This window comes from Propithecus coquereli, unplaced genomic scaffold (assembly GCF_000956105.1).
Source record: "Propithecus coquereli isolate 6110/MARCELLA unplaced genomic scaffold, Pcoq_1.0 Scaffold442, whole genome shotgun sequence".
In the NCBI taxonomy this organism is placed as follows: Eukaryota; Metazoa; Chordata; class Mammalia; order Primates; family Indriidae; genus Propithecus; species Propithecus coquereli.
The window spans coordinates 1288860-1299326 of record NW_012150197.1 but is presented as its reverse complement, the minus strand read 5'-3'; positions in this window follow the sequence as shown (position 1 = coordinate 1299326).

Below are 10467 nucleotides of genomic sequence, written 5' to 3'. Positions count from 1 at the left end.
CATCACCATCACCATCATCACCATCACCTCCACCATCATCGTCACCATCATCACCACCATCACCACTATCATCATCCCCATCACCACTGTCACCATCATCATCATCACCATCACCATCATCACCATCACTACTGTCATCATCACCATCATCACCATCGTCATCACCATCACTACACCATCATCACCATCATCACCATCACCACCATCACCATCATAGTTTGTCCACAAAGCAAGTGAGGGTCTCTGCTCAGTGTGAACAGGCCTTGGCATTCTGAGCTCAGCCCCTGGAAGTGGCCAGCAGGCCGCCAGGAGGCAGGGACCCCTGGGCAGTGCCTCTATCGCTGGTCACAGGCCCGGACGGAAGGGAGCTGTCTTAGGTAACTTTGTGCTGCCATAACAGAATGCCATGACCAGGCAATTGACACGTAACGGAAGCTTAGTGGCTCACGGTTCTGGAGGCTGCAAGTCTAAGACTGAGGGGCTGGCGTTGGTGGGGGCCTTCTCGCTGCCCCACCCCATGGCGGAAGGCAGAAAAGAGGGTGAGAGAGAGCAGGAGGGGCCGAGCTCAGCCTGCTGTGGGGAGCCCAGTCCCAGGCGCTCAGCCCTCACGGCCTAACCCTCCCACGGGGGAGGAAGTTTCCAGCGCTTTCTGGGGGGCACATTCAAACCGCAGCAGGAACCGCCTCCTGCCAGCCCCCTGGAGTTGCAGCGAGGGAGGCTGGAAGGAAAACAGGATTAGCGCCCTTGGGGTTTTTCCACTTCCCTGAGTGACTCGTCAACCGGAGCAGAGTTCGCCAGGCCAGGAAGTGCCCCTCACCCGGCCAGGCGTGAGACCTGCCATCCGGAGCCCCGCCCCGCACAACTGCCGGACTCCAGCTGCCTGGCCAGGGCCGGGGTGCGGCACAGATGACCCCTCGACCTCAGGGCCGCCCAGCGAGCTCTGCGGTAGCCCCGGAGACCAGCCCGGCCTGGCCGTCCCTGCTGTTTTCCCACCTCCCCGGGGCCCGTGCCCTCGCTGCTCCCGCGTCCGCGCCCGAGGGCACACTTTGGCCAGCCACCCACAGTGCCACTTGGCCCTCCGCCTAGTGTCACCCCAGGAGGGGCCTGTGCTGACCCACTCCAGCCGGTGGGGAGGCTTCATTTTCCTACACGTCTCCGCAGGTGTAGGACACAAGTCGGCTTGTTAGTGCGTGTGTTTGCGTTCGATCTGATCTGTCTGACCCACCTTCCCCGAGCGCCACGGGGGAGCCACACTCCCGGAGCCCAGGACCCAGCCCACAGCAGGCTCAACGCACGCTTGTGGAACGCATGAATCACCGTGGTGTGTGACCCTGAGCCCGGATGGGACAGAGCCCTTTTCCGTGTTATCTCATTTGATTCTCCCAACAGCCCTATGAGGTCGATGTTATTAATTTCACTTTAAAGATGAAAATCCTGAGGCTCAGAGAAGGTGAGACGCTTGTCCAAGGTCACACAGTGGGTATCTGTCAAAGCCAATAATCTGACCCAGGTCTACTAATTCCAAGCCTGTGTTCTTAGCAGCTCTACACACTGGCCCAGCCTGCACCAGACACAAAACAAGTGCCCGCTGCAGGCATTTTTTAGAAAGTCACTGTTGAAGCAAGCCCTAATTTAACTCAGTAAATTTCACCTAGTTCAGTGAACGGTTCGGCTGGTTTTGACACATGCACACAGTGGTGGGACCCCAGTTGAGAAGCAGCACCTTGCCATGACCCCGGAAGTGCCCCTGCCCCTCTGTCGTAGGTCCTTCCACCCCAGCCCCGATGCTCTGTCCCGGCCGCTTGGCCCTTCCCAGAATGCCGCGTACGTGGGATTTTCATGACGCCGCCTTCCGCCCCGGCTCTGCGGATCAGCAGACTGTCATTGTGCCAGTGGCTGGTCCCTTTACCGCCAAGTAGGCCCCGGCGTGTGGCTGCCCTGCTTCCCCTCTCATTCCCCAAGGAAGGGACATGTGGGCGGTTCTGAATAAAGCCTCCGTGGACACCTGGCTCAGGTGTTTGCGTGGACGTGGGCCTTGCCTCTTGGAGCAGGTTTGCAGGAGCGCGGTGGGCGTCTGCCCAAGCTGGTGAGAAGCTGCCAGACGCCCCACGGTGACGGGACCCTTCCGTGTTCCCACCAGCAGCGTGGGGGTTCCGGTCTGCAGGCTGCTTCTTTTATTAACTATAAAATTTTTTTAAATAACATAAAATTTACTATCTTGACCATTTTTAAGTGTACATTTCAGTGGCATTAAGTACATTCAAATTATTGTGCAACAATCACCACCACCCACCTCCAGAACTTTTCCTCCCGCAAAGGTGAAATTCTACACCCATTAAACAGTAGCTCCCCATCTCCCTCCCCAGCCCCCGCAGCCACCGTTTACTTTCTGTCTCTGTGGCGCTGACCACGCCACGACCTCACGTGGGTCGGGTCACACAGTATCTGTCCTTCCGTGACTGGCTTGTCTCACGTGGCATAACGTCCCCAGGGTTCATCCATGTTGCAGCATGTGTCAGAACTTCCTTCCTTTTGAAGGTTGAATAACGTCCCATCGTGCGCAGAGACCACATTTTGTTCATCCATCCGTCCGTTGGTGACACGGTGTTTCTACCGTTTGGCTGTCGTGAATGACGCTGCCATGAACATGGGTGCACAAATATCTCTTCGTGTCCCCACCCGCAATGTCTTTGTGTTTATACCCAGAAGCAGAATTGCTGAATAATACGGCAATTCCATCTTTAATTTTTTTGAGGAACAACCATACTGTTTTCCATAGCAACGGCGCAGTTTTCCGTTCCCTCCCGCAGTGAGTGCAGGTGTAGTTTTAAGACGTGCTCAGAAATATCACCCCAAAAGCACAGACGACAAAAATAAAAGTAGACACGTGAGAGTGCATCATGCCAAAAAGCTTCTGCACAGCAAAGGGAGCAACAGACAGAGGGAAGAGACAGCCGAGAACGGGAGAAACGTCTGCAAACCACACACAGGAGGCGTTGACATCCAGGGTGTACAAAGAGCTCAAACATCTCACTAGCAAGAAAACCACAACTCAATTAAAAAGTGGGCAAAGGACGTCCAAGGACATTTCTCAACCGAAGATATACCAGTGGGAACAGGTGTGTGAAAAGTCCTCAGTGTCACCACCTGTCAGGGAAGCGCAACCCAAACAGCCAGGAGGCCGCGCCTCACGCCTGCTGGAACGTCACCAAAAACACAAGGGCGGTGCGTTAGCGAGAATGTAGGGAGAGGGACCTTGGCACGCCGTTGGCGGGAATGTAAATTAGCACAGTCATTATGGAAAACAGTACGGAAGTTCCTCCAAAAATTAAAAGTACAGCTATCATACGATCTGGCCACTCCCCTGCCGGGTACAAACCCCGGGGAACTGGGACATCTCTGACATGCCTCACAGAGACATCTGCACGGCCACGCCCGTCACTCTCCGTCCACCGCAGCCAGGACACGGGGTCAACCTGTGTCCAGCAGCAGGTGAGTATATAGAGAGTGTCCCGTACGTGCGCAGTGGAATGTCATCCCGCCACAGAAAGCAGCAAACCGTGTCATCTACAGCAACGTGGTGAACCTGGGTGACATTACGCTAAGCAAAATCAGCCAAGCGCAGAAAGGCAAACACTGCGTCATCTCACTTAGGTGCGGAAGCTAGAACTGAAGTTGAACTCACAAAGGCAGGGGTGGACCGCGGTTGCCAGAGGCTGGAGGGAGGAGGGGGCGGGGGGGGACGCTGGCCAGGGGGACGGAGTGTCAGCCTGAGACGAGCAGGCACTGGAGACCGGGCATCGGCACGGTGACAAGATCGCTAACGCAGTGTCACGCACTCAGAAATTGCTACGAGTACGTTTTAAATGTTCTCACCACAAAAAAATGATGCGTGTGAGGCAATGACTTAGTCATCCACACCGTGTACATGTAGGAAACCGTCGCACTGAACTCTATAAATATATACAACTTTCGTCAATTTTTAAAAATTACTTAATTTTTGGAACCAGAAGGTCCCAGAAGGCAGGGGAGGGGCACGGGCTGCGGTCTCCAGATTCGAGCTTGGGAAACCCGCGTCCCCGCAGCCCTGGCCCGCGCTGGCGCTGTGCCGGCTCAGCATCCCTGTGAACACGGAGGGCGCACCACGAGGACGGGAGCAAAGCACAAACAGAGCTACAGCTCTGCGGGGACCCACGGGCTTCTCCTGGAGGGGCCCCCAGGCTAAGGCAGGGCCCCCGGAGGGAGGGAGGGGTGGAGGGCTGGGCTTCTAGTGGGACACCCCGGAGCAGCCGGGAGGGGGACCTGGCTGTCCATGGCTGAGCCCAGGGGGGGGCTGGCCCTGCAGCCCCCAGCACTCGTGCTCCATCCTGGGCAGCCCCTCCCCCTGAGGGTTGGACTCCCCCCTTCCGGAAGGTGCCAGGGCCTCCCATGGTCCTGCCCAGAGCCCCAGGGGTTGGGAGACACCTTCTCTGGGGGTTCCAGGCCGGGGGTTCAGGCAGGGGTGTGAGTGGAGACCTGGGCGGGGCTGGGCGCCATGGCTGGGAGCGTGTTGGTGGCTGGAGGTGTTGGTAGCTGTGGCCACAGGCGCTGGGGAGACGCAGACAGGGACAGGGTGAGCCTGGGGGCAGGAGGGAGGGGCAGGGCCGTGCCTGGGTGGTGGTCAGGTGGGGACACGGCTGGTGGGGGGCGGGAGAGAGGGAGGGAAGGAGGGAGGGAGGGAGGGACTGGCAAGAGAAGCCCAGAGGAGCCTCCCCGCGGAGGGGCCATCCTGGCAGACGCAGCAGATGTGCCCTGGGGGGTGACTGCAGTGACAACCGCTGGGTGCCAGAGCTGCCCAGGGAGCCGCCAGCGCGTGGAGGAGCGCGCCCCGCCCCAGGATGGGGTCCCTAAGAATCACCACTTCTCTCCAGTGGACTTTTAAAGACAAAGCAACCCAAGCTCAGGGGACCGAGTTAGGGGTGTCACACAGTTAGCCCCCACCCCTGGTCCTGTGTCCCCCTCCCGGTCACTGGGGCTGCGTGCGGCCGGCGTTCTCCTACCTTTCTCTGCAAGGCGCACCGCACGTGCAGGGCGCATGCCGTCCAGCCTGTCCTGGGGAGCGCGGCGCCCGCCTTCGATCTCGGCGCCCCATCTCGGCAGTTCCTACTGACAGCAGCAGAACGAGCTGAGTTAACGGCATTTGAGGATGGGGGACCTGGGGGGCTGGATGGAGCCGCAGGGAACAGGGCTAGTGCCGGGGAGGGGTGGGGTCTGCCTAGGAGCGCGGGGCGGCCACAGTCTCGGGAGTGCCTGGGATGGCAGGCGGCGCGGCACTTGGCGGCCTGGCCACAGCGTCTGAAAGGACCGTGGGGAAGCAGTTCTGGGGAATCGAGCCACTGGGGTCCGGCAGGCCTGGCCCCTGCCCCAGCCAAGGGAGGAGCGGCCGGGGCACAGGACAAGTAGAGGAGGCAGCACAAGCACGAGGCCTGGCATGGCCCACAGACCCCGACACCGTGGGCCCCCCTTCCTGCGGGTGGAACAGACCATCTGGGGTCAGGAAATTGAGCAACTCTTCAAATCCCCTCTGATCTCCACGTTCCAACAGAACATCCAGGCCTCTCGGCAGAAAGTCACATTTCCACCCTGTGATGAGGAAAATGAAAATTCTGAGTCTCCTGAGTGGGAAGGGCCCAGCTTGCCTGCGGGTGCGACTGCCCGGCACCTGACACAGGACGAGCTCCTCGCCACTAGGCAGGCATAGGGATCGGTCACTATCTCTGAGTTCACCTGGGTCCACCCAGCCCACTGAGCAGCACGCTCCAGGCCAGATCAGGTTGGCACAAGCTGGGCACGGTCCTGGTGCCCACTGGACCCTGTGGACAGCAGATGCTGCTCAGGAAGGACTCTCGGGACCTGTGGGCAGCCTCCTTTCCAAACCCCTGGGATCTCTCACCTGACCCCCCTAGTCGTCTTCCCAGAAGCCTGTCCGTCCCACTCTGGCCTCAGCCAGTCAGGTGGACACACGTCAGGGAGCCCTGCACATGCCGGGGGGCTCTGAACACAGCCAGGGAGCCCTGCACACAGCCAAGGAGCTCTGCACACAGCCAGGGGGCTCTGCACACAGCCAGGGAGCCCTGCACACAGCCAGGGAGCTCTGCACACAGCCAAGGATCCCTGCACAGAGCCGAAGAGCTTTGAAAGGTCAGGGTGGGTCACCTTCCCTCTCCTTACCCCTCCAAGGGAGTGAGGCTCCTGGGGGTGTCCTGTCCATGACCTCAGTCAAATTCCCAAAGTCCTAGCTCCTTGAAGCTCACCCTGGGAAGTGGCGGCTTGGGAGAAGACGCCAAGAGCAGGGCTTGGAGGCAGGGAAAGGGACCTCCCCCTCCCATTCGCTGAGCTCCCAGCAGAACAAAACATGAAGGATGCCCAAAGCAGGCTGCAAGTGACTGCGGTAACCCACACGCGCGCATCTAATGATTTTCGCGTAAAATGCCCTCGGTGCGAGACGATCGAGTCACAGGTGGGTGGGCTGGATGGGAGCCAGCCCAGAGGCTCGCCGGGCCGTGCCTCAGCAGGCCGGGGACTGCACGCACAGTCATATCGGAAGGTAAGGAAATCGCTTACCTGACGTGAGGTCCCTCCGGAATGTGAGGTCCCAGCCAAGTGAACTCTGTGACCCGCCTCCTCCCCCAGACCCGCGGGGCAGGCCAGACACTGGGCAGGCCAGGGCAGTTCCGGACGCCCTCCCTGGCAAAGACATTTGCTTCTTTGTAAAAGCATGTACAGAAAGACCACACAAGTGGATCTCCAGTGACATTCAAATTACCCTCTGGGGACAGGCTGGTAGCCTTGGCCTGGCTGTGGACAAGGCTGGCACCCTGCAGGCCACCGGAACAGGAAATGCAGGCACTTTGCAGGTGCTGGGAGCCGGATCTCTTCCTGCAGCCCTGCAGTTCTGTGCCACGGAGCCCCCGCGTGCAGCCCCTTCTCCCCACCTGGCTGAGCCTGCGTCTCCCGGAACTTCGGGCACCCCAGTTATGCTCAAATCCTGTCTCAGAGCTCAGATCTGCCTGGCCAGGCAGGGAAGTCCAGACTTTTTCTACGCAAAACCTAACTTGCAACACCAGGCTCTGAGCACTGGCGAATTAGTTGGTGGCTTCTAAAGAGAACATGATACCATAGTTGTCTGCCCCAGGCCAAAGCCTGAGCTGTCGCCAGACACTGCACTTGTGAATGGTGCTCTCTGCTCTCTTGGGCCAAAGCTTCCATCACCGCTGACGAGAAGGACAGCTCGGGTCAGCATGTTAAACACCGTGTTGTTCACGTGTGATTTATCTGCACATCTGTAACCCCAGGGCCAGGCCCCACCGTGCACCAGCACTTTGGAAGGATGCCCAAGACCGAGACCCGGTGCAGTGGAATCGGATTTCCTGGTAGCTGCTCTTGGTGGCAGATGCTCAGAAAACACAAAGATTGAACTGAAAGTCCCTCTCCCCAGGGTTGTCTTGCTCCGGGACACAAAGAGGGAGGACAGTGGGGGACGGTTGCCCCAGGCGGCCACTCATGGCTTGCCAGGCTGCTGTCGCCCACACCAGGCAACGGCATTTGCACAGAATTGGCCAGGGGCCTGGCCGGCAGGCCGAGGTCTCAGTTCACACCAGAGCATAAGCGGAGCAGCGCAGACGGAAAACGGAGATCTGTGGTGGTGACAAGGATGACAGCTCCCGCAGAGGACTTGCCGTGTGCCCAGCAGGGCTGTGACCGCCGCAGGAAACCGAGGCCCAGGGAAGCCAACGACGTGGCGGCAAAGGAGCCCTCCAGCCTCACCCGATCCAAAGGCCCTCCCCAACGCGGATCACAACCGTGAGGACAGAAAACGCTATTTCCCATCGGGGAGCCTTGCTACCAGGGACCTCCCAGGGCCCATGGTCTCCCCTGCCCTGGCAATCCCAATTCCCCGTGGGGCTCTGCCATCCCAGAAGTGCGGGCGACTTGGGCTCATCTGTCCCCTAAGACGACTCTGACCTTGTGTTTCTCTCCTTTGGGGAGCTGTGTGTCTGCTGCCTGCCCACGTCTGGGCTGCCCTGTAACAGTCCCTCACCGAACACGGCCTGGCGTAGACCGAAACGTGCCACGCCACACTCTGCGACCAGGACGTGAAGCTGCGCTGCACCTGGGGTGTGTCCCCTTCAAGCTTCAGCGACATCCTCTCTCTCATGCAAAGCAGTGAAATCATAACTTTAAATATGTTTTTAGGAACTTTCTCTCGAGCCTTTACTGCAAGGTCAGAGCCCGAGACTTTGAAATGATGAAATGATGTTTCCATCATTTCCAAGACTTGGTGTCAATTTTCATTAGGTCGAAACGGCCATTTGTGTAAGTCGCAAAAGGAAGAAGAGGCCGTCTCAAACGATTCAGATGAGACATATGCAAAATTCACAGAAAATAAAAATGAAATATGGCCAAAATACAGAAATCACTAACAGGATTCTAAGTGTTCTCCAAAGCATGAACCACCAGCCAGGTCATGTTCGGACGTCACGCGCAGCCAAAGCGCCGGGAATGCCACTTTCTACAGGCTGCGCAGCCACCTGGCCACCAGGGTCAAAGGTGGTTTCCGGGCTGGCCGTTAACCTGCCCCACAGCCTGGGGATGTCTCTCTCTACACTTCCCTTCCAACAAGATCAGTTTTCCTCAAAGTGTCCGCGTGCGTAAAGCCCGCCAGAGTCGCGCAGAGCGGGATGTGTAAGTACAAGCGTTCAGGCCCCAGTTCCTCGGGTGCCGAGGAAGATGATGTCAGAGAATGAAAACTGGCCACAAAATGCAAAGGCCTGTTCCGAGTCTCCCAAAGGTGCCCGACAGGCAGCAGCACGGCCCCCACGAGACCGCAGGGAGCCAGCGGGACCCGGGCTCTCTCTTTCTCTTTTAATTATTTCCTCTCCAAAAAATAAATAATAAAAATCCCTAAACCCTGCCAGGACAGAGTTTACTGAGTTCAGAATGTTCCGGGGCACATAATCAGGCAGCCCTTGTTCCAAAGCTGCTGTGCTCTGTGGCTGACCTCCTGTGGGCCCCTCCCTGCCCTCCTGACTGCTCCACGGCGAGGAGGAGAGAGGACAGTCGGCCTCAGCCAGACCCCGCCACGCAGCCGCCCTGTCCCGCTTAGAGACCCCACGGCAGATCGCATGGGGCGTGGCTGGGCCAAGGCCCAGGACACACGGCAGCCCCGGGGGCTTCTCGAAATGTCTGGGCACCAGAGTTAGCCTTTGAGGACGGGACCAAGGGCCTGCGTTCTGTAGTAACGCGCCTGAAACGTTTTTCCCGGGTTCACGGTTCAATTGGTGCCCGCGAAGGCGGCCTGGGAGCGCCTGGTGGCGCTGAGGCGGGTCGAGGCCCCGAGCCCGCGGCAGGCAGCCGTGTTTGGCTAGAATTGAATACCTCGTCGCTTCCTTTTTATCACCGATTTCTATGGCAACCTCCCTATGGTAATCGACACTGACTCACCTTTTCAAAAATAAACTCACCCTTTTAATAAAATATGTGAATTGTTTAAAGAAAAAACACTGTGTAAATAACAGTTTCAGGGGATGTGATCCAAAGTTAAGTTCTGGGAACGCTGAGTCCAGTCCTGCCTCAGACGTGTGAAGTGCTCGCCCAGCATCGCATCAGAAGACTCTGCTCACACGCCTCCCGAGACGGGGAGCTCACCCCCTGGAAAAGGCACCTTCGTCAGCTCTGCCTGCAGGTTCCACAGCCAAGGCCAGGGCTGCACAGGAGCCGGAGGCCCTTTTTCTCGGGGGAAGTATCAGAGCGCGCTCCTGTCCCCTCCTGGTACTGCCTGGGCCTCCTCGGCACAGCCTCATCCTCTCGGAGGGAACTTCTCTAGCCGGGAACCACAGTTGGTGGTGTTTCTCTTAAAAGGCAGCCTCAGGAAGGGGCAGTGGCCTCGTCTCAGCTTCCAGGCATGGGGGGCTGCGTGGGGACCGCCTGGAGCCTCGAGGACACCACCAGGGACTCTGGTGGCAAACCCCACCCTTGGAAGGAAGGAAGGACATTTCATAATTAACGGTTCGGGGTGCGCGGGCATTTTCCACAAGCCCCAGCTTCTCCTCTCTGCTGTGCCCACCCCCGCAGGACCAGACCAGGCCCTGTCTGCGCCCTGTGTGCCCCTCGCCCGCCCACAGTCACCGCCCGGTCATGTCCCCTCACCCAGCTCATCTCAGGGTCCACACACATGCACACGCGCACACACACGCTTGACTTTCGTAAACTTCTTTTAAAATAAATTAGTTTTCCTGAAACTAAAAAGGAAAGATTTGCGGAGTGTTACCGTGGCCACCTGTTAATAATACTCAGCAACTCCTGAGTCCCTGCGAGCGCCCTAGCCGGCCGCTTTACTCCTTTAATGTTTCCTAGGCCCTTCGGGGAAGCGCCGGCGCAGAGGGGAAACCGAGGCGCGGAGAGTCAGGCAATGTGTTCGGTCCCTCC